Source organism: Pogoniulus pusillus, chromosome 3, assembly GCF_015220805.1.
Source record: "Pogoniulus pusillus isolate bPogPus1 chromosome 3, bPogPus1.pri, whole genome shotgun sequence".
NCBI classification, from domain to species: domain Eukaryota; kingdom Metazoa; phylum Chordata; class Aves; order Piciformes; family Lybiidae; genus Pogoniulus; species Pogoniulus pusillus.
Window position 1 is genome coordinate 47,107,673 of NC_087266.1, and position 25,566 is coordinate 47,133,238.

A 25,566-nucleotide genomic window follows, 5' to 3' on the forward strand; every position below is an offset into this window, starting at 1 on the left:
AGCATGTATTCTGCATCTCACTTGGTCAGGGGCTCACAGGAAAAACAGACACGGTAAAATCAAAGGAGATATCCATTCCCTGGAACAAAGGAAACTCAGGAGGAAAATATCTCTGTAGTTGGCCATCTGCTAAGATCAAGGAGCTGCTAGTTTCTGTGTTAATTCCTGCTTTTTTCATATCTGATTAACAAACTCTGTGCCAAAACCAAGGTATCACAGTATCCCCAAGGTTGGAAGAGACCTCACAGATCATCAAGTCCAACCCTTTACCACAGAGCTCAAGGCCAGACCATGGCACCAAGTGCCACGTCCAGTCCTGCCTTGAACAGCTCCAGGGATGGCGACTCCACCACCTCCCCGGGCAGCCCATTCCAGTGTCCAATGACTCTCTCAGTGAAGAACTTTCTCCTCACCTCCAGCCTAAATTTCCCCTGGCACAGCTTGAGGCTGTGTCCTCTTGTTCTGGTGCTGGCCACCTGAGAGAAGAGAGCAACCTCCTCCTGGCCACAACCACCCCTCAGGTAGTTGTAGACAGCAATAAGGTCTCCCCTGAGCCTCCTCTTCTCCAGGCTAACCAATCCCAGCTCCCTCAGCCTCTCCTCGTAGGGCTGTGCTCAAGGCCTCTCCCCAGCCTCGTTGCCCTTCTCTGGACACACTCAAGCATCTCAATGTCCCTCCTAAACTGGGGGGCCCAGAACTGAACACAGTACTCAAGGGGTGGTGTAACCAGTGCAGAGTGCAGGGGCAGAATGACCTCCCTGCTCCTGCTGACCACACCATTCCTGATGTAGGCCAGGATGCCACTGGCTCTCTTGGCCACCTGGGCACACTGCTGGCTCATGTTCAGGTGGGTATCAATCAGCACCCCCAGATCCCTCTCTGTCTGGCTGCTCTCCAGCCACTCCGACCCCAGCCTGTATCTCTGCATGGGGTTGTTGTGGCCAAAGTGCAGCACCCTGCACTTGGAGCTATTGAACCCCATCCCCTTGGACTCTGCCCATCTGTCCAGGCAGTCAAGGTCCCACTATAGAGCCCTTCTGCCCTCCAACCCAGCCACATCTGCCCCCAGCTTAGTGTCATCTGCACACTTGCTGATGACTGGCTCAATGCCCTCATCCAGATCATCTATGAAGATGTTAAAGAGGATGGGGCCCAGCACTGATCCCTGAGGGACACCACTAGTGACAGCCACCAGCTGGATGTGGCACCATTCACCACCACTCTCTGGGTCCGGCTCTCTAGCCAGTTCCTAACCCAGCACAGAGTGTTGCCATCCAAGCCAGGTCTCGCAGCAGGTTCAAGAACAGCAGCTTCTCTGTCTCCTCTGACAAACCATTACTTTTTAAGGCCTTACAGAGGGCAGACTAAAGGTTCTGGTTACCTGTAAATTCATTACTTAGAAAACAATGGCATTTACACCTAAAGTGAAATTTAAAGTCTCTATTTAAACTTAAATTTGCCAAGCCAAGTGTCAAAGGAGTTTGGTCAGCAGATTCTCCAGACTCCTTGAATGTGCACCTTAGCAAGCAGCCTCTTCACCTTTCTAGCAAAGCTGCATGATGCTCTAGCGGAATGCTCTGCTACTCAGCATCTGATCCAGTAGTGGAGAAGGAATTCAGTTACTCTGTTGACAACAAATGACCCAAAGCTGGGAAACTGTTGCCAAGGTGAGCATAGTGATTTCTCATTACTAATCCAAACAGTAGCACTGACTGATTAGATCTCAGAGGAATCTAGTTAAAGAGTGTGTTCATCAAGATGAACAGGAGAAACATTAACAGGTGATGCTGTATTTCAGTTGAGAGAAAACTTCAAGGAGAGGGATATTTTCCCTCCCTCTTGAGTCATGCTATTGTAGATATATAGGCAGATGGTTATAACACATTACTCTAGACTACCATTGTATATTATTTTCATGTTTACTCACATACAACCAAAAAAAAAACCACCCCAGAAAAACAGTGTTACTTAGAAAGTTCTATATAGAGCAATCTACAAAAACCTAAAAGCCAATACAGTAACATATAGTCCACATAAAAAAAGGGCACTCAACAGTGATCTACAATTCTCAAACTATTTCAAAGAGATACCTCTCAAAGTACATACACTCATACACACACAAATATATATATATATATGTATATGGAATTTGAGGATTTCATAGAATCAAGCAGGTTGGAAGAGACCTCCAAGATCAGCCAGGCCAACCTAGCACCCAGCCCTAGCCACTCAACCAGACCATGGCACTAAGAGCCTCAGCCAGGCTTTGCTTGAACACCTCAAGGGATGGTGCCTCCACCACCTCCCTGGGCAGCCCATTCCAATGCCAATCACTCCCTCTGGCAACAACTTCCTCCTAACATCCAGCCTAGATCTGCCCTGGAACAACATGACACTGTGCCCCTTTGTCCTGTTGCTGCTTGCCTGGGAGAAGAGACCAACCCCCACCTGGCTGCAACCTCCCTTCAGGTAGTTGTAGACAGCAATGAGATTCCCCCTGAGCCTCCTCTTCTCCAGGTTAAACACTCCCAGCTCCCTCAGCCTCTCCTCACGGGGCTGTGTTCCAGACCTCTTACCAGCTTTGTTACCCTTCTCTGGACATGTTCCAGCACCTCCTGTGTCCAGGAGCCCAAAACTGGACACAGTACTCAAGGTGAGGCAGTGAGGCCCTAACCAGTGTTGAGTACAGGGGAAGAATAACCTCCCTTGTCCTACTGGCCACACTGTTCCTGAGCTCTTTTGAACTTCTAAAAATAGAAGGCACGTTTTCAGTCACACCATGTTACACTTTTGTCTGCAAAAAACATTAATTTCCAGAAAAAGTGGCACACAAGATGAGGCTGAGAAACTAATTTTTATTCCAACCTTCAGTAGAGATGGCTAAGGAGATATTTTTACTGCTGTCTGCAGCTACCTAACAGAGAAGACAAAGCCAAATTCTTCCCAAAGACAGACCCAAAAAGTAACACTAACCTGATTTACAGTAATGGATGTTTGCACTGAATATAAGGGGGGAGACTGCCATATGAGTGCTCATACAGTGCAGTGCATACCCACAGGAGCTGGTTTCTCCATTCTTGGAGATTCTCAAACTCAACTGCCTGTGATCCAGCTGGTCCTGCTTTGAGCAGAGGATGGACTAGATGGCCTTCAGAGATCCATTCCAGCCTAAAAGAGTTCTGATTCTATGATTCTGTGAGTAGGATAATGAGACATGTAGGGAAAAGGCTGTTAAGAGCCTGATCTTCAGTGATACCTGGGTTTATGACTGAAAAAATAGTGCAAAACTACAGCATTTATTGCTGCTGATATCCTTCCTTCTGCATCTAACATAATAGAAGTGCACCTCTATTGCATAAATCATGACAGAACACTGGGTCTTTAAATAGAATAGTGAACACCAGAGATCATGTAGAAAAGTCATTCTTCAGGCTGCTGTTAATAGGAATTAAAAACCACAGTGTGCATCCTCCTCCTAACTCAGTTTGATTAGACCTGCCCTATGCATATGCAGGTTCTCTAAGCCATGAAAAGGCAAAGGCCACCACTTCACACATCTCTTCACAGAGGGAGTGATTTGCCATTGGAATGGGCTGCCCAGGGAGATGGTGGAGGCACCATCCCTGGAGGTGTTCAAGCAAAGCCTGGATGAGGCACTTAGTGCCATGGTCTAGTTGACTGGCTAGGGCTGGGTGCTAGGTTGGCCTGGCTGATCTTGGAGGTCTCTTCCAACCTGCCTGATTCTATGATTCTCCTTAGTACTGGTGAACTAAGCAGTTCAAAGAGAAAAATGACAGTTTCACAACTCAAGACTCCCAAATAATATCCAAGACCTAAAAAGGGGACAGAGCATTTGGAGCTAAAAGCTGGCATGTTACAAATGAGCTAAAGAGCAGAACTTCATATATATAAGAAAGCAGATAAAAGACATTTAAGTTTATTTCATTATCAGGTTCAGAACAGGAAATATCTTTTCCCATAGTTTAGAATTTCACTTTTACTTTATCTAGCTTTCAAGAAACATTCGCTACCTAAAGTAACTTGGCCCTATAAAGAAAGGGTTTGAATACTGCCAAGTTTGGCAGTGGTCCCACCTCACCATCATGGAGGTCCATGCTCAAAGCTCTACTCTCTTTAGATGGTAACATCACAGAACTAACTCAAGCTGTTCTAAATGTAAGCATTGTTAGCTACTAAACTGCTGTTCACAGTAGATACTGTAGTATTTCCCATATGTCTGCTGGCAAGCCAAAAGTCACAGTTGATAAAACCACAAGGTTCAAACCCTCTTAGTGCAGTGGAATTTCTTTAGCATAACACCTGCTTCTCCTAAGATCAAGCAAACAATGTTTGGCACAGTGACCTCATCAGAATAATGCAAAATCAACTTTTTCACATCAGAGATCAAGTATCCTAGCTGTAATACTATGTCCTATATTTATGAAACCCTAAAATGAGGCACAGTTCTCAGTCTGCCACATCAAAGTGTGACTGATTTCTAAACCCTTGATGAGGAAGCCAGTTAGTGCAAGAAGCCTGGGTTAAGAGTTGCAGGGTTCTTGTGCTGTCACAAGTGCTGACTGAAATTCCATTTGCTGAAATAGAACTGAAAGATCAAAGACATTTACAGTGCAATCTGAAAGACAGCATTCCAGTGCTGTGCTATACACAAAGTGGCTGGGAAAGTCTCATTTCCAACACAAACAGGCTCCAGCTTAGAAGCACTAAGGAGCAGAAACACAGCGGAGGATGCCAACTTACTATTAGAACAACCACTCTCAGTGTCAACACTTCAGCAACAGGGAAAGCAATTGCTAAGCCTATAAACAAAAAGGCTTCTAACTCATCCTATTTCTGATGAGGCATTTTTTTCTATTGGAGATTGAGATGCTGAGGAACTTGGTTTCCTTGACAGTGCTGTGTAAGCAAACAGGTGGGAGTGGAGCTTATTTCATGAACAAGAGGAAATCATCATTACACACTGATTCATTCTATGAACTGAAGTGACTTTAAGTCAGGATTGATTTGGGGCAGAGAGAAGTAACAAAGTCCTGTGAAGATGTATGAAGAGGAAGGGTGTAAAAGCTACTTGAAATAAATGGATTAAGAACTTACAGACTTAGCAGTGAATGAGTCTACTGAAGTTCTATGTGCCCACAGTGCAGTGTTGGAAAGAAACTGGAGAAGCCAGATTTTTTTTTTAAGTATTTAATTGGATTAACAGATACTTGGAAAACCCCTAAAATGCAAATATAAAGAGGGACTTCTCTTTCAAAAGGATTGGCAGTGAGAGAAGGGTACTGCATTGTGCATCAAGAACATATACAACTGATGTAGTTCCAGGCCATAAGGAAATTCAGATCTCGGGGAAACTTCTATGCAACGATCACTAAGTTGGAGATGAAAAAAGCAGGAACAGTCCCATAGTGGGGATCTATTGCAAACCACCAAGTCAGTAAAACCAGGAAGAAAAGAGTTTTTGAAACAACTGGCAGAATCATTCAGTTACTCCCACATCTGGAAGTAGCTGAGAAAGACACTTTGTTCAGAATAAACTGAAGTCAGCTTTTGATATGGAAGGTAAAGATAGCAGCTAGTAAAGAACAGAGGAAAACAGGATGGCTCTTCTAATGTCATTGTAAAATAACAGAGCTCATAAAAATGAGCAGCAAACCCATGAAATAGCAAAGCATTTTTAACACCAGGTTTAAATAAATTACTAAAGTATTAAGGTGGGTGCTGTCTAGTTGAAAAAAAAACAACACTCAGGAAATAATTGCTGCAATCACAAAGGAGCAGCATAATGTGTAGGACTCCACAGGGTTGTGTTTCAGGTCCAATGCCATTCAATGTTTATGTCAATGGCTTCAATAGTGGAAGAGAAGGCACATACATGAAAATCACAGAAGACACCGAGCCCTACAACACTGCAAACATCTTTGAAGACAGACTCAGAATGCAAAATTATGTGGGTGAATCAAAGATGGAATGGGATCCAGGTCCAGATTGTAAACATATTAATTTTACAGTTAACAGAGGACAAGTCAATACTGTCATTGGTATTTGGGGACTCTAATGAGACTCATCATCTGACCTTCAGTGAGATATGTCCAGCTAGCCAGGCTCTATTGACTAGACTGGGAATTGAGTGGCCCAGCTAACACACAATGTATGTTTAGGCACATACATTCAAATGTTCTTAGCCCAAAGCTAGATTCTACCTACAGTCTGAGGGCAGCATAGGAGTCAATTAGCAGGAACATGTACAAGATACTTGGGTATCTTGATAATTAACTGTATAATGAACTGTATAAATCATAGAATCAACCAGGTTGGAAGAGACCTCCAAGATCATCCACTCCAACCTAGCACCCAGCCCTAGCCACTCAACCAGACCATGGCACTAAGTGCCTCAGCCAGGCTTTGCTTGAACACTGTCCTGGAGTCCTGTACCCCTAAATTCCTCTCCTGCCCGGACTTCGGGGGGGAAGGGGAAAAGCCGCCTGGTTTCCCCCCCCCTCGCCTGCCCTGCAGCCGAGAAGGGGGCGGGGACTGCCCCGTGAGTTCCCGCGCTGGAGCCGGGCTGGGATTGGCCGTGCGCTTTCGCGCCTAAAGTGTGGTAACTCTGCCCTTTGTCTAGCGAAGGGTATAAATATTGGGGGTCTTCCCGCCTTTGGGGTTCCCGCTTTGGATTTTGCGTGTGCCTGGACGAGTTCGCTCACTCTCCTGTGCCTGCACTGCAGAGAGACCAAAGGACTTGCCTTGGTGTTAGGCACACCTTTGTCTGCCTAACGACCCTTAACGACTCTTAACGACTCCTGTAGCCGCTGGAGGAGGAAGACCGACTGCACGAGCCAGCCTGAGTGAGTTATTTGGCTTAGCTTAATTTAGTAAGAAACCGCTATTAATTAATAGCAGACTCCTTTTCCAAAAACTGACTTCCAAATATATATAGTCAGATTATTAATGGTATCCTCGTAGAATTCTCATGCAACTGAACCTGTTTATCAAACGAAATTAATCTTTGCATATATAGTTGTGGGGGCGGGTTTTGTAAAAATAAAAAATATCTATTTTTGATAAATTTCCTTCTCGGCCACGAATTATTTCTGCCCTCCGCAACAAACACCTCCAGGGACGGTGACTCCACCACCTCCCTGGGCAGCCCATTACAATGCCAATCACTCTCTCTGCCAACAACTTCCTCCTAACATCCAGCCTAGACCTCCCCTGGCATAACTTGAGACTGTGTCCCCTTGTTCTGTTGCTGGTTGCCTGGGAGAAGAGGCCACCCCCCACCTGGCTACAACCTCCCTTCAGGTAGTTGTAGACAGCAATGAGGTTCCCCCTGAGCCTCCTCTTCTCCAGGCTAAACACCCCCAGCTCCCTCAGCCTCTCCTCATAGGCTTTGTGTTCCAGGCCTCTCACCAGCTTTGTTGCCCTTCTCTGGACACCTTCCAGCACCTCAACATCTCTCTTGAATTGAGGAGACCAGAAATGGTCACAGAAATCACTTTTTCTGTTATATTTCTGTAGAAAAGGCTTTTAAGTATAGAACTCCTATCTTACTGTTGCATACAGGCTGCCCAACGGGGTTGTGGAGTCTCCCTCTCTGGAGATATTCAAGACCCACCTGGATGTGTTCCTGTGTGATCTCGTGATCCTGCTCTAGCAGGGGGCTTGGACTAGATGATCTTTCAAGGTCACTTTCAGCCCTTGACATTCTGTGATTGAGTCTACGATAAAGCAGCCTAGCACAATTATGGCAGTGAGACATGTGACGTGATCCTTTCTAAACAGAGCTGTCTCATGCTCAGGTTTGGAGCACCACATTCTAAGAAAGATGCAGAACAACTGCAGAGACAGTTTTCTAGAACACATAACTTCTGAGGAAACATGGTGTAGTTGTTTGAACTGCATAATATTTCCCCACTCTCAGAACCATGATTTACAACACTTTATGACTGTAAGGCACTACCATTCTGGACAGGAGATTCTCAGCCTCTCTCATGTGCACTTTTCTGGGCAGGCATATTCTCTGCTTGTTTTGGGATCTGGGCAGTATTCCTTTCCCTTTCTCTCTATTAGATATACACATAAAGAGAGAGAGATGTAATATGATACTTTTGTAGTGGAAGAGTAAAACATTTTGTGTAAATCAAGTGAGAACTATCCCTCTGACTGTATTTTCTCTCCCTTTCTTATCTCTTGGTAAGAAGGGAGGGAGGAGGCAGGAGTGGGAAGAGGGAAAATAGGAGAGTGGGAAGAGGGAAAATAGGAGAGTGGTTTTTTTTTCACTCTCACATTGAAACCATTACACATGGGCAGAGTGAGGACTGTTTCATGTAGGAATAGGGACACCAAGAAAAGTCTGCAAGTTGCTATATACCAAAGTGGCTGCTGAAAAGTGAGCTGCTGAACAGTAAGAGCAGTGCAACACTGGAATAGAAGGGTTTTAAGAGTAAACCAGAGATCTGCCAGAGTAAAACTGACCCTGGCTTGGGACACCAGGAAAGTCTAGGAGACTTCTGAATGCCTTTTCCATGAGTGCTCTCAAGGCTTAGCAAAATTCAGTTACTCATCACTGGATTGGATGCATGATCATGTATGACAATGATGTTCAGTAATTCCCAAGGCCAGTTCACAGAGATGCATCCATCAGATTGTTTCCCCAACTATTCTCTTGAGGCAGACAGAGTGATCCTCATATTTCCAATGTGCCCTCTTGGTATCCCAACAGACCTTCAGAACCTTAGTAACAGCAAAGGAGATGGAAGGAATTCCACTGAGCCTCCTTATGGGTTTTTTTGCAAAGGTAGAGAAGAAATTAGTTAAGTACCAGTCAAAACTACACCCATGGGACAGGTTATTTTGTCCTACTCATGAGTAACTGTAATGTGAAACCATAACAATTGAACATGAGCTCCTGGACCAAGCAACTGAACGTGAGCTCCTGGACCAAGCAACTTGCTGGTGCAGTTCATTTCACTAAAACTACTGTAATTGAACAATCTCTCTCTTCTTATTTTAAGGCAAGTCTTATCAGTATTTCAGTGGAAATGGCTACCTCTCAAATATCTTTTAAGAGAGGGATGCACAAGAAGTACATCCAATGTACATTACACTCCATTTTACCATGATTTTCATAGTTCCGTATCTTGGTCTCCTGCAGTCAGATATTGTCATGTGAGACAAGTGAGAAAATCATCAGAGACTTCTCACAATAACCACAGCTTGAGTGTTTTCATGAATACACACTTACAAAAGAAAAAAATACTGGAAAATTATCTTTTTTGTGTATGTGTGGCAGCCACTATAGGTACTTTAAATTTTACTGCAGGTGTCCAGGCTATGCTTGCACAGGCAATAAAAAATTCAGGAAGGAATCCAGCAGAATGGGATATATTACTGTACTTCCCAAATACCTGCCCTGAAGAACAAACTCATCTATTTAATGGTAGAGAATGCAAATGTCACCTTAAAAAATTTACCTATCCCTACAGCCAAGGGCAATGCTGGAACAGGAAATAACAGCTTTAATAAGGTTTTCTTAGAGATGTAATATCTTACAGACTGCTTCTGAGAAAACTCATCCTAACAAATCTCATTTGGTCTTCATAAACCCTCTTGGATGTGCTTTCAAGAATATTTGGGGGAAAAAAAAAAAACAAAAAAAGTTAAACTTTCACACAAGAAAGATAAATGACCACATGCCAAAAGATCTAGATCAAAGACTGCTGAGATAACTGAACTTGTCCTCACCTCAACTGCAGAACCTAATCATTTACTCCCTTTTTTTGTGTGTGGTTCTCTGTAGGAGCAAAAACTTTAAAGGGTCTTCCAGAATTTACATTTCAGACTGGCAAACAGGGTCTTCTTCATTGACCTTATTTATTTTAATGTATTCACCACACTTCAAACACTCCAAGATATTCCTGCTAAAGTTAAGTGGCTGAAATTTATACGGCTCCATATAAAGGCATTGAAATGCCTCATTAACTCTTTTTCCTCCCCAGGAATATTCCCTCCAACAGCTATATACATATCTATACATATCTCACTGTCTACAGATAGCTGAGACTTTATTTTCAGTTTTCTTAGAACTAATTCAGTTCATTAACTTCTGAATACCTCACACAAGCCCCTGCAAGCTGCATATAAATCCTTGCATTTGATGAAAGTCATGCACTAAGGACATAGCAGGAGATCGCTGTGCTCAGGTGAATTTCACTCATCACAATGGTAAGGTCTGGTGTGAAAATGTAAAGTAGCATTTCTATCTCAATCAACTATCCAGTGTAGTCTCTTCTTCCTTCTCTGGTCCCATGTTTCCAGACAGAGGAAACTTGATGATCTCAGATAAAGGTTCAGATCAAAGTCCTGTCCTGAGAACTGAGAGGAGACATCAAGAGAGGAAGAGTATCTTTGCAAACACCTTTGTTACCCAGCAGAGAAAACTTTAAGCCAGGTTATTGAAAGGATGGTATCTAAAACACAGAAGTGAGGAGGCAGTGCAGACACAGGGAAAATACATGTTGTAGGAGCCCACAAAATGGAAGGCATTCATACTTTTCTAATCAGCTGCACACTGCTGCTCAGAGCTTAAGCAATATACAGGCAGCATTGAAACTCTTAGTGTGATGGCACAGCTATGACATGATCAGAATTACAAAGCTGAGGTAGCATATATGGACAGAATATGGTCATGGATGTAAGTTTTTGAGAAGGAAAGGCAGAGACAAAAAGAGAGAGCAGTGCTTTCTGTAAAGAAGTTCCACAATGCTCCAGTCTATGAAACCATCTCATCAATGTGCATCAGTGAAAAGTCTGGCTGACCTAAAGCAGTCTTAGCAAGTAGTCCTGGTTTGAGCAGGAAATTTGGCTACAAAGTTTCAGAGATGCCTTAAAGCTAGCATTTCCATTATACTATGGGGAAAGTCAGATTGTGATCTTGCCAGCAAAAACTGTGGATTGGTGGGCTCTTTGTTCCCTTATTTTTATACAGTGCCCAGTCTCTGAATGGAGGACTGAGTCATTTTGGCTGTACTGCAGGTAAGTTCAGCCAAAGGAGCAGAGAGAAGGAAAGAGAGGATGATAAGCCCTTTGGAGATCTCTCCTTGTCCAATTTAAGAGATTAGTCAAGCAGAGGGAAAGGTCTGGCAGAAAGCCATAAATGTCAGCATTAGTCCACTGGTGTTGTGCCTTTCAGACTGTAAGTTTTCAGCTCTCCTTTCAGAGCGTATTCAAAAGGCACTTTTATACCTTCACAGAATCACAGAACATCAGAGGTTGGAAGAGACCTCCAGAGATCATGGAGTCAAACCTCCCTGCCAAGGCAGGATCACCTAGGGCAGTATGTGCAGGAACACATCCAGGTGGTTTTGCAAGTCTCCAGAGACTCCACAACCTCTCTGTGCAGCCTGTTACAGTGCTCTGTCACCCTCACTGTAAAAAACTTTCTCCCCATGTTGAGGTGGAACCTTCCACATTCCATTTCGTAGCCACTACTCCTTGTCTTATTGCTGCTGACCAGCAAAAAGAGATTGGTCCCATCTAATTGACACCCACCCCTCAGATATTTGTACATATGGTAAGATCATCTCTTAGTCTTCTCTTCTCCACACTAAACAGCCCTAAGTTTCTCAGTTCTATAACACTGAACAGGGTCCAGCCCTGTAAAACATTCATCAATAGTTCAAAATCCATGGTACAAAATACGAGACACAGAGCAAATAGATACAATAAAATAAATGTCTCTACATAACCCTTCTGAGTCAGACTCCATCTCTTCATTTTTTGAAAGCTAAAACTTATACTACATTCATCAGAATGTTATTAAAGTAGAAATCATCACAACAAATGAAAGACAAGCTGCATAAAGAACATGGAATCTTACATCCTTTGTAAAAGACTGTTACACTGGAGGTTTTTTTCTGCTCACTGACACAAGAAAGTTATCTTACCTTCCATAAAGTACTAAGACTTGACATAAATTCTGTGTTGTTTTTTTTTTCTCAGAAGATTTATGCTTTTATTCTTATTTGTTGATAAAAATTCTTTGAGAGGAATTGTTGGAGACATCACTTAGGATTTTTCTGAACATAGAGAGCTGAATTTTTACAAATTAAAGTACTGATCCCTTGGTCTACCCCTACTCAAATGTCTAGGACTACAATAAATGGCTAATCTTACACCCCAAGTTATTACTCCATATATTTGGCTTCAGATGCCACTTGGGACCTTCTATATATATGTTTTAAAAAAGAAAGTGTCACACAAAGGAAGAATCATAGAATCAACCAGGTTGGAAGAGACCTCCAAGATCATCCAGGCCAACCTAGCACCCAGCCCTAGACACTCAACTAGACCATGGCACTAAGTGCCTCAGCCAGGCTTTGCTTGAACACCTCCAGGGATGGTGACTCCACCACCTCCCTGGGCAGCCCATTCCAATGCCAATCATTCTCTCTGCCAACAACTTCCTCCTAACATCCAGCCTAGACTTCCCTTGGCACAACTTGAGACTGTGTCCCCTTGTTCTATTGCTGGTTGCCTGGGAGAAGAGACCAACCCCACCTGGCTACAACCTCCCTTCAGGTAGTTGTAGACAGCAATGAGGTCACCTCTTCTGCAGGCTGCACACCCCCAGTTCCCTCAGCCTCTCCTCATAGGGTTTGTGTTCCAGACCTTTCACCAGCCTTGTCACCCTTCTCTGGACACCTTCCAGCACCTCAACATCTCTCTTGAATTGAGGAAATTACCTGAGTAAGTGAAACCACTGGTTAGGTTTCTGTCACAGTTTACTCAGATGGCAAGAAAGCAGCATGTGGCCACTCCCTCTCTCCTGCCACCACTGAGGAGGAGAAATTACAATGAGTCAAGACAAGGACAGGGAAGGATCACTCATCAATTATGGTCATGGGCAAAACACATGCCTTGGGAAAAAAAAAATCCAAAACTTCTTAATCCAATAAATGCCAAATTTCAGAATGTCCTACTCCTTCTCCTCAGCTTCCTGTGGGGAACCCAAAGCAGCTCTGTCTTTAATTTCCTTCCCTTTGCACAACATCAGCAAACATATTCCCAGTGGAAGATCCATACGCCTACCATTTCTGCTGTTGGCTTGCCTTTGACTTCCCCTGCTAAAGCTTCTTCCTCCAGCACTAACATTCCATTTGTAGTCCTTCTCACTCTTCCTCCTTCATGCAACATCTTGCTAAAGACCAGAATGTGTCAAATAAAGCAAGCAACATCTTCCTCTATCTCAGCCGTCTACCCTCCTCTAATCACTCTGGACAGTATCACTGTCTCGCTGTCATGCAAAACACAACACAGATGACATTTTCAATTCAGACAGTTCCTCAAAGCCCAATAATGTGTCAGTTCAGTGGAGTTTTTTCTACATAACCTCTCTCTATGATATGGATTGTGCTATCCATTTACACAGCTCATGTTCCTGGCTGAAGCTTTCATAATATCCATCATGACAAGCATCCTCTTCTCTGTACTTGATACCCACACTCTTGCCTCTTGCAGAGGTTGTTTTCCTTTGTAATTCATTGTAATCACGTTGCTCTTCTTTGCCTTTATGCGTCTGGTATAATTTGTTCTCACTTTTAAGGCTCTTTACTGCTCAAGTCACACCTCATGTGTTTTCTCACTTTTGATGGTGATGTCAGCTCAGCCAATAATGCCAGCTCCTACTGTCTTACTAGTTAAACATTCACAAGTAAAGTCCACTAAAATATGCTTTGTTGAAACACCTCCAATTTATGGTTTGGTTTTTTTTTGTCAATGTGCTGAAAACTATTACTTATCATGCTGGTCAATACTGTTTCATCATTCCCTTGTACTCCTTCAATCTGCTCAGTGCCATCTGTTACCTCTTACCTCATATTCCTTTGGTTGCTTTTCTAAATAGCTTGACATACATTTCTGGTTTGTGTCCACATAAAGCAAGAGCCCTCAGTCACAAGGCAGGTTCCTACATACAAAGGCCAGTAGATTGCTGTCTACAACTACCTGAAGGGACATTGTAGCCAGGTGGGGGGTGGCCTCCTCTCCCAGGCAACCAGCAATAGAACAAGGGGACACAGTCTCAAGTTGTGCCAGGGGAAGACTAGGATGGATGTTAGGAGGAAGCTGTTGCCAGAGAGAGTGATTGGCATTGGAATGGGCTGCCCAAGGAGGTGGTGGAGTCACTGTCCCTGGAGGTGCTCAAGAAAAGCCTGGCTGAGGCACTCAGTGCCATGGTCTAGCTGACTGGATAGGGCTGGGTGCTAGGGTGGATTGGATGATCTTGGAGGTCTCTTCCAACCTGGTTGATTCTATGATTCTATGATTGTATTGATACTTTATGAGATTTCATACATAGGAATAAGGAAATGAGGATTAATCTATTTGAGACAACCAGATGATAACAGTGTCCAAAAGTAAGCCTGTTTTTATTTATGCTTTCCTTCACAGTCAACCAGATAAATTTCTTGGTGACATGAAATTATCCCAGAAACTCAGAGCAGAGCAAGGAAGGTACATAATAGCAGTACTGTGCATGCAAAGTATTTTATCAAACACATATACTGTACACATACACCCACATATATATATCTGCATTTCTGTGGTTATATAGACAGATCTAATTTCACAAAAACCAAACCTAGTTTATTTAAATTATACTCTTGCTTTATATTTCAGCATGCATCTTGTAAAGATGGCAACACATTTTCAAAGCTCAGAAAGCATAAAATCGTCTCTACATTTAGTATCATTTCAGATAAGTTCAGTTCCAGCTGAAGGATAGACCAGAAGTGATTCATAACTTATGAACCAGCAAAAATTGTAGGGGAGTGAAAGAAATTTCTACCAGGATTTCATAGACAACTAATTTTAAATCATCTTAACCAAATTACATCTCATTAACTGCCACCTTGACAGGTCTTTCTTAAGGGAAATAGTTTAATTATTGGTCAAGGACTTGGTAAGACTACTGGACCCTATTTTTATCTGCTTACAAATGACAAGCAGACAGCATGATCTTTAACTTCACCCTACTATCTCAGTTTTAAAGCTTCTGTCTTATACCACATCTTCTTCCCTCACTGTCAGGCTGCACTAAATGTGTCACAGTCTGAGCCCAGGTCACTAAGCAAGAACATCATATGCTACCAACATAAATTGAATTCAGTGGCACAAGGGCATTCATGCACAGCAAAAGACAGTATACACTTAATTGGCTGTGTAAGACAGTTGAGTTTAACTGTTTGCTTCATGAAGTAAGTTCTCCCTCTACAAGGAAGCATTCCCATCTGCCCTTGTTAGTTCCTTCTAAGCCGCTACTCCCTATATAAGAGAAGGGAGAATGAGGCAGAAAAAGCAAGCATCTAAGGAAAATGCAGACAGACTGAGATAATAATGGAACCTAAAAGAATGGAAATAGGAACAAACTGCTGGCAGATTTGTGTTCTCCCTGAAGAATACTCAAAGTAGAGGAAAAGTGTTTGAAGAATACTCAAAGTAGAAGATAAGTATTTGAAATACTAAGCTAAATCCTGCACTAAAAGCCTTTAATGTTGTAGAGGTTGCAGGTCACTTTCTGCCATGGTGTGCACCGGGTGCCCACACATAACACATGTATGCCCAAATGAACTACTACGAAATATTCAAAACAGTGCTCCAAAAAAATACATAACCATCACATAGAAGTGCCTCTGGTCAGACACAGGCATCCTCAGCACTTCCAGACCTACTCAAGCACGCAGGTAGGTGTTTCACTTCTCTATATTTTATTGGAGTCCCAAGAGAACACCAGAAGGCAAATGGCTTTAAAGGCATAAAGTGTTTCTTTTAGTTAAATCATTGCCACTGTGTTAAGCACTGGGTTTTTTGGGGTTTTTTTTGGCACAAAGTACACTGGCCACATTTATAAACAGAAAACAGAGACAAGCTACATATATTCTCAAATCTGGTTGATGGTATCAAAGTAGCAAGGCACGGCACAGGAAGAAGAATACAGAGGTTCAATTTCTTTTGGATTAAATCACTTTGGTAATCTCCAAAACTCATTTAGCAAAGTGCTCTGATCCACCAAGTATATGTCAAGATAGGAAGTAGTTAAATATATGGGAAAGCAAGACATGTAAGATTATTGTCTGGGAAAAAGATGACCTTTATGCAACAGTTACCAACAGAAGATAGCATTACTGAACAGAAATTATTTCTTACCATACAACAGCAACACAATTAATAACACACATTACCAGCAGTTAAAAAAGAGAAGCAAGTAGTTGAGTTTGTGCCTCATTAAAACATGCTGCTTTCTTTAAAGCAGAATCAAAACTGGAGACACACTGTATTTCACAGGAACCATTTCTGCTACTGAAAATTGCAGGGAATCATAGAATCAGCCAGGTTGGAAGAGACCTCCAAGATCATCCAGTCCAACCTAGCACCCAGCCCTAGCCACTCAACTAGACCATGGCACTAAGTGCCTCAGCCAGGCTTTTCTTCAACACCTCCAAGAATGGTGACTTCACCACCTCCCTGGGCAGCCCATTCCAATGCCAATCACTTTCTCTGGGAAGAACTTCCTCCTAACATCCAGCCTAGACCTCCCCTGGCACATCTTGAGACTGTGTCCCCTTGTTCTATTGCTGGTTGCCTGGGAAAAGAGACTGACCCCCACCTGGCAACTGACAGCAATTAGGTCCCCTCTGAGCCTCCTCTTCTCTGGTCTAAACACCCCCAGCTCCCTCAGCCTCTTCTCACAGGGTTTGTGTGTTCCAGGCCCCTCACCAGCTTCATCGCCCTTCTCTGGACACCTTCCAGTACCCCAATATGCCTCTTGATATAAACCATGCCAAGAAGTTGTTTTGTTCAGGGTTTGGTTGTTTTGTTTTAATTGGAATTAAAAAAGAGGAAAAGACAGACACCAAGTCTGAGCAAAATCTACATTCAAGTATTAATAGCTCAACACAAATCCACAGCAGCATGCAACTAGGCAAATGAAAGGTAATGACAAATACTACATCTGACACTCTGTCCTCGACTAACCCCATTATGCCTAAGGACTATAGCATGCTTAACACATAACAGCATACATTTTCTTGGACACTAATGTAATCACCACCACCAAAATGAGCTGAATAGTTGATTAAAAGACTAAAATGTTCAACTTTTAACTCTCGCTTTGCTTTTCTGAGTTTAGCCCAAACTACTTTTTCTGCCTGCATTTTTGGAGAACTGAATAAAAGATTTTCTTCTTTTTTTTTTTTTTTTTTTTTAAAAAAAAGGAGAAAAAGAACACTGGACATGTTTTGGGGTCATTTTTAATGTAGGGTCAGAGACTGAACATACACACAGCAGAGAGATGCACAGAAAAGTAAGCAACGTGCAAAGACAGATGCATTTTGGAGATTTCCAGAAGAAATGCAGGTCTGCTCAGTAGACACTTGGGACCCAACAACTTGGTTTTGGAACCCCTTATGACTCCTCATTCTCTACTTCAAGCACAGGACTGTTAGAGGACAGAGTATCATTCACTATAAAAAGAGACAGAAAGCCTACCAATGAGGACTAAGGAAAACAGCAGGAAGCAGGAATAACTGTGGCAGAGGCTGGAGCTGCCCGTGCCTGTCCTCTTGTCTGCACTCCTGCCATCTGAGCTACAGAGGTTTCTCTACTCAAAGTCTTTGAAAATAGCCATGAAAATCGCCTTCTAAAGTGCAACTTCAACTGAAGTTCATTCAGACCAGAAGATTGTGCATTTTTTAAATGGCCCAAAATCTCTAACAGGACCTTATTCTATACAACTGAGCAGTTTACAACCTGACATACATCAGTGAGAGTGTCTGAACCCAGCAATACACCTACATGTTTGATGAACTGAGCTCCAAGTCATATCAAGCTCATGAATAAAAGAAGCAGCATGACCTTATTAATCCTTTGAACTTCTCACAGAAGCAGGTTGGAAGCTTTGGTGTTCCCTGAAAACCACCAAGAAAAACATTGCAAACCACTGTTTATAGAGATATATTTCCTCCTGATACTTCAATACTGTGCTAGTTTGAAGCAGGCTAGAATGTGTTGGTGAGAAAAAGTAGATAATTAGCTGTAAAAAGGAAAATAATTGTGATGTCAACTTCCCTCACAGTCTTGCTGAGATGTATGGGAACAAGAAGGGAAAACATTAGATAACACTTTCGCCATTTTGTCTTCACTTTCTGGCTGGCTTCAGACTGAGCTACATCTCCCTAACCTCACTGCCACTAACCTTGCTTCTTAACCTCTTGGCTGAACCTCTTTTCTTCCTTAAGACTGGGGTAAGGTTGAGAGGGGCAGGGGGAAGGTGCAGGGGTGGTTGAGAGCCACTCCTGGGGGCACAGGTTTCTGGGAGGGCTGTTGTGCTTCTGTATTATTTTTACCTTGTATATTTTTGTCTATTTCTGTCTATAAGTGTATCTACTGTAAATATCTGCTTGTATATTGTGCTAGCTGTAAATAAATAGCTTCATTTATATTCCCAGAGTCTGGCTGAGTTAGCTGGGGTACCTTCTAAAGTGGGGGGGGGGGGGCGGGTAACAGCCAAACCACCACAAATGCAGAGACCCTAGCCAAAGCATGAGGGAAATTTTGCAGGGCACTATGCAGACAAGGCTTGAGAATCTCCATTTCATGAGGCCAGAAATGAGAATTTGGGGGAGTTCCTGGGCAAGGTCTTCTGAGTTTATTCTCCCCTTATCATTCCTCTTCACACTTTACCCATGGTAGAAGAAACATTTCTAAGTAACTGGATCCACACATCTGGCTTTCACCAGCTTCCCAGTGAACTCACAGCTATGAGCCACATTGGTCACAGCAGGTAATTCCCCAGATTCTTTCCTAGTGCTTCATAGATTGTTTTTTCCTTCCCTTTGCACAGCAGAGGGGCATTTCCAAAATCACACTAACTAACACTGTGTTTAGCTCCCTTGGCAGCCATAATATATTACATTTGCAAAGAGTAATGTAGCAATGGCAGCTTCTCTAGGCAATGGAGCACAAGAAGAGGGCAAGACAAACTTTCCCTGGCACTTCTTCCAGGAAAGTGTTGCTTCCAGGTTGAGGAAACCTAAGCTGAGTATTGAGAAATAGCACAGACTGCATTTCACTGCCCTCTTGGCAGCTGTATATTGAAGCCAAAATTAATTTGGAAGGCTGGGAGATAAATGATGGAGATGAGAGACACACTGCAGGATAACCACTTCTAGATATCTGTGCAGATCTTACCTCTGAAACGTGGCAGGAAGGAGAAAATTCATCAGAGAGAAATGTATTCCTCTAAAATCTTCCCACTTGCCTTGCTGGCAGTCGTGTCTGGTCAGTAGCCTGGTGCTAGACCTGTGCTCCCAAAGAGACCTTCAGCAGCCACTGCTGCCAGACTCAAAACTGGCAAAAACGTTAAGTCCCTACAGGATTGGTGGGGAGAGGGCAGGAAGACATTTCTGATCCTCACAAGGTCACTCACACGCAACGAGATGGTTCTTGTGACCAACTGCTGTAGCCTGAGGGGTGCCAGGGGTCTCTAAGGAGAATACAGAGACCAAGGTCAGAGAATCATAGAAGAGAATTGTAGACTCATAGAATCAAGCAGGTTGGAAGAGACCTCCAAGCTCATCCAGTCCAACCTAGCACCCAGCCCTAGCCACTCAACCAGACCATGTCCCAGAGAACAGATCTGGGCATCCCAGGATGTGGAGATATTGTGAATCCAATGCATTTTCCAGTATCACAGCTTATTGAGCCAGTGTCAGAGTGCAGCTGCTCTCTTTGCCTCCCTGCCTCTCCTCCCTCCGCTCCCTCTCTCGGGCAGAGCACACAGGTCCCTTCTTACCTCCTGCTGGGTGCGGGAGAGGCCTGCAGCTGCCAGGGGACTGAGTGCGTCACGCGGCCTGCTGAGGCCTTGGAGGCCTAAGGTTGGAGGGCAGCAGATCACAGAATCAGCCAGCTTGGAAGAGACCTCCAGGATCATCCACTCCAACCTAGCACCCAGCCCTAGCCACTCAACCAGACCATGGCACTAAGTGCCTCAGCCAGGCTTTGCTTGAACACCTCCAGGGATGGTGACTCCACCACCTCCCTGGGCAGCCCATTCCAATGCCAATCACTCTCTCTGCCAACAACTTCCTCCTAACATCCAGCCTAGACCTGCCCTGGCACAACTTGAGACTGTGTCCCCTTGTTCTGTTGCTGGTTGCCTGGCAGAAGAGACCAACCCCCACCTGGCTACAGCCTCCCTTCAGGTAGTTGTAGGCCTTACAACAACTGTAAGCAATAACTGCAGACAGCTATTGCTTACTCTCAGGCCTGCTGAGGGTGGAACAGGTGGAAGATTCTAGATGGATTTAGTCCAATACACTTGGCTTAGCTTCTGCCTGTATTCATTCTACCTGATGGCCTTCTGCAACACTGGTCAGGCCAAACCTTGAGTGCTGTGTCCAGTTCTGGGCTCCTCAATTCAAGAGAGATGTTGAGGTGCTGGAACGTGTCCAGAGAAGGGCAACAAAGCTGGTGAGGGGCCTGGAGCACAAACCCTATGAGGAGAGGCTGAGGGAGCTGGGGGTGTGCAGCCTGGAGAAGAGGAGGCTCAGGGGGGACCTCATTGCTACCTACAACTACCTGAAGGGAGGCTGTAGCCAGGTGGGGGTTGGGCTCTTCTGCCAGGCAACCAGCAATAGAACAAGGGGACACAGTCTCAAGTTGTGCCAGGGTAGGTCTAGGCTGGATGTTAGGAGGAAGTTGTTGGCAGAGAGAGTGATTGGCATTGGAATGGGCTGCCCAGGGAGGTGGTGGAGTTACCATCCCTGGAGGTGTTCAGGAAAAGCCTGGATGAGGCACTTAGTGCCATGGTCTGGTTGAGTGGCTAGGGCTGGGTGCTAGGTTGGCCTGGATGATCTTGGAGGTCTCTTCCAACCTGGTTGATGATTCTGTGATTCCATGATATATGCACTATAAATAGAATCTCTCTTTAAACTTCCAATCAGTGTGCAGTGTCTTCATTCTTACTCTCTAAAAGGAGTAAGAGTCACTCCTGTTGCCCAGTCCTAAGTTGCTCGTGGCCTCAAACCACAACACCAACACCCTGAATCTCTGTTCATAAACAGCAGTTGTTTTGCAGCAGGATGCTCACCACACCAGGTTTTCTCATATTTACACAGGCTGGACACTTCTATGTGTTAGGACTTTCCCCCTCCATAAAACATCACAGCTGTTACCCTTTTATCAGGACAGCCATACATAACCCCCTTCATTTTCAGAACATTTAATGTATCCTTCCAAATCTTAGTGGAACAATTTTCTAGCCTTTTGGATATGAGAAGAAAACAAAGATGAACAATATTCTGGAGTCTTCTTGATATTTACATCCACCTTGGGTAGCCACAACACTGATAGAAAAGCATGCCTGCCAAGATGAGAAGCAGCCTTTTAAAATCAGCAGCTGCTGACCCATAACTAATTTGCAATAGCAGTGTTTTTCAACCTCATTAATGAAGCAGGATATAGAAATGAGAGATACTGGGAGGGGGGAGTTAAATACAGCAAAAGCAGCTTCCTAAGCAAATTAGGAAGCTTCTCCCAGGCAACCAGCAACAGAACAAGGGGACACAGTCTCAAGTTGTGCTGGGGAAAGTCTAGGCTGGATGTTAGGAGGAAGTAGTTGGCAGAGAGAGTGATTGGCATTGGAATGGGATGCCCAGGGAGGTGGTGGAGGCACCATCCCTGGAGGTGTTCAAGAAAAGCCTGGATGAGGCACTTAGTGCCATGGTCTGGTTGAGTGGCTAGGGCTGGGTGCTAGGTTGGACTGGATGATCTTGGAGGTCTCTCCCAACCTGGTTGATTCTATGATTATCAGGGTCTTCTTATGGATGCCTTGCCTGGAAAGCTTATAACAGACTTGAAACAATAGAAATGAAAATTTGCATTATGAAGCCTGGAAGATTTTCATTACTTTCTATGTACATCCTTTTAGCAGTACCTTACTAAAAGGGCATTTTATTATAAGCTGAGGGGTATTTTTGTGGAACTCTGGCACTTTAGTCAAAAATAACTGAACGAAGAAACAGCATGAGTAATAGAGCCACTTACCACACAAATAAGTATGTGCAGATTTCTCCTGTAGTAACCAATCACATCATGGAAAAGTTCAAAGCTTATTCCAGGTATATACAGAGTCACATTTTAAAATGTTGGTCATGATTGTGCTGCTTGATCACAAGTACCTGTAAGTGTAGGCTTTTTGATTGCTGCCTTTTCCTTAGGGTGGTGAACAGGACTGTCAGAAGCCATCAGTATTAATTGCAGAAGCTTAAGTATATGAATTTATGATCATTATACTAGCTGTGGGCATCAAATGTTAGAAGTATTGCACATCTGCTGAAGACCTTGAGCAGTCATTGCCTTGCTAGAAAAAATGCTTCATGAAGATTGCAGGACACAGCTACATCAGTGCTGGACTTCACTCAAGTACTCGCCTCTAGTCCTCTACTTCTCTCCATGACTCCACAAGCTGCTTCTGTACACTGAAGACACTGTATAGCAGTATTATTCCTGCTATTTTCTGTCTCTGCAAGGACATCTCCTCTGTCCTTTTGTCTCGTTATGGAACAGTTTCCTTCCTTTTTGCAGTTGGTCTCACTGGGATGGGGTTAACTTGCCCCACAGAAGACCTCACAGTACTGTGCTTTTGAGTTGTGGATAGGGCAGTGTTGGCAACACACCAGCATCTTGGCTACTGCTAAGCAACACCCACACAGGCTCTTCAACATCCCACCCAAGAGTTAGCAGGCTGGGAACAGGCAAGAAGTTGGAAGGGGGATGCTGCCAGGACAGCTGACTCCAGCTGACCAAGAGGATATCTCACACTCTATGATGTGATCAGCAACCTAAGTTAAGAGAAAGGAGGAGTTGGAGCATTTGGTGTTAAGGCATTTGTCTTCTGAAGCAGCTGCTTCAGAGCAAGGGGAGTGTGTGGGCAAAGGGGGGAACAAGAGAAGGAGGAAGGTATAAAATGCTTCAGAACAAGGAGACACAGTCTCAAGTTGTGCTGGGGGAAGTCTAGGCTGGATGTTAGGAGGAAGTTGTTGTGAGAGAGAGTGATTGGCATTGGAATGGGCTGCCCAGGGAGGTGGTGGAGTCACCATCCCTGGAGGTGTTCAAGAAAAGACTGGATGAGGCACTTAGTGCCATGGTCTAGATGACTGGCTAGGGCTGGGTGCTAGGTTGGACTGGCTGATCTTGGAGGTCTCTTCCAACCTGATTGATTCTATGATTCTACACATACCACAACTCTGCTTCCTTCCAAGTGGCTGGACATTGCCTGTTGATGGGAAGTAGCAAATAGACACTCGGTTTGCTTCTGCTTGTAGCCTTCACTTTTCTTCATTACTTCCTTTACCTCAACCCAGTGTTTTTTCACCTTATTCTCCCCCCCAGTCCTGCTAAGAAGGGCAAGTGAGCAAGTGGTTGAGTGTGCATCTGGGTGCCACAACTTTCCTCTCTCTTTACAGAGGAGTTCACAGGCCAGGAAGGCTCCTCCAGTAATGCCACCAAGAGGCCACTAAACATTTAATCGTTGGAGCTTCTCCACTTGTCCCAGCTATAGGTCACACAATTTACAGTTGATAATGTTCTCTCCCATGTGTGCTGTAGACACTAAGTATGAAGTCTGAGTAAAAGGGCAAACAGCTGCTGCACTGCTGCCAGTCTTTGTGGCAGCACTGATTAAGCACTGTTGTGCTAAACAGTGCTGAAAGACTTATCACTTTATTCTGCATGTTGCATACACGTGGAGATCATCCTAAGACTACTTTACCTTTCTTCACAGTCCATTTTAATCCTAGGTCATTAGTGATAAACCGGTAAGCTGATGTCTTGCTTTTATAGAAGTCCTCAGGCAGTTACTTGTTACCAAGAAACAAGGAACTTGATCAAAGAATCTACCAAACAGACCAGATATGTATCTAGTTGATGTATTTCCTCAGAGATGATCAAACATCTGAATGCAGGTTGCTTGGAGAAGGCACCTTGCAGCATTCACACTGGATTTATGCCAGCAGCGTAATTACTGCTTGTTAGTAATAAGCCTTATTCTCTCAAGGTATGTTTAAAAAATCCTAATTCTGGAAAGCATTCCCCACAAAATATTAAGTCAGGTCATCAAATTTGCTCTGCTTTCTCCCAATGGTGATTCAAAATTACGGTTTCTAATGTAATTTTTAGCATAATCATATTCCTGTCAAAGAGGAAAACAGGCAACCGTGGTACCACTAAGTCTGACCTTGTGAAAAAAGAGGGACAGGTTTCTCAGCAGGGAGAGGGCTGGGATGCAAAATGAGATTAAAAGAGAAAGCTGCAATGGTTCTTTCATGGAAAGGATCTGAAATTTGCAAGGAAACAGTTGTCACTTTGCTAAAATTGCTTGGCACAAATGAGTCACTCAGAGAGCATATAGGGTGGGCAAAGTAAAAAAACCCAAAACCCACCAGAAAAACAAACAATCAACAAGATCCTGCTGTTTCATTCCATGCAAAAAGTCAGCTCCCACTGGGTATTTAAACAACATTTCCTAGTGCTCTCCATACAACCTTACTGCATTATCATGTATAATGGCTTTACTTGTACATGTGCCCTTCATCATGCTGCTGTGTTGCATTCCTGCAGGGTACCAGGACATCTGTCTTCCCCAAACTGGAGCTAGAGGATCTCCTGGCTTTTCCATAACACAAAGATCTTGTCCTCTGTTTGGTAGTGCTTAGAGACCACTGCATCTTTAGTGTTTTCACATAGTGTTAACAACAAACTGGTCTTTATAGTGCCAACTTAGAAGTTCTTGCCAACTCCCCAGACAAGGTAAGCTCGAGTTTTAGCAGGGAGTAAAAGGCCTCTGTTCAGTGTGGCTAATATGATGCTAACATAAGCATGCAATTCCTGTTGCACCATTTTCACTTCTCTACTGAAAAGCAAGAAATATATGTTCCTACCTCATTGTTATCAACAACTACTTGAAGGGACATTGTAGCCAGGTGGGGGTTGGTCTCTTCTCCCAGGCAACCAGCAAGAGAACAAGGGGACACAGTCTCAAGTTGTGGCAGGGGAAGTCTAGGCTGGATGTTAGGAGGAAGTTGTTGGCAGAGAGAGTGATTGGCATTGGAATGGGCTGCCCAGGGAGGTGGTGGAGTCACCATCCCTGGAGGTGTTCAAGCAAAGACTGGCTGAGGCACTTAGTGCCATGGTCTGGTTGACTGGCTAGGGCTGGGTGCTAGGTTGGACTGGATGATCTTGGAGGTCTCTTCCAACCTGGTTGATTCTATGATTCTTTGCAAGAAATATATGTTCCCCTGCACAACCACTGAATTTCTGAGTGGGGACACTGCAGAAAAGACCATTCTCTAATTGTGAGAAGTTAGCCAAAACTCACAAGAATGTCCCAAATTCCATTACAGTATGTAGAAATTGTTGTTTCTGCAGACATTATTTAGGATGCTTTGTATATCCTGGGCAATGCAGAGCAGTGAGCTTTACTTTGCCAGTTTC

At 43.8% G+C, this 25,566-nt stretch overlaps 1 protein-coding gene across 10 annotated transcripts in view; it reads right to left on the minus strand.

The window, feature by feature from the left end:
* Positions 1-25,566, minus strand: part of ENOX1 (ecto-NOX disulfide-thiol exchanger 1) — a 453,062-nt gene that overhangs the window by 386,312 nt on the left and 41,184 nt on the right. The window lies entirely within an intron of this gene.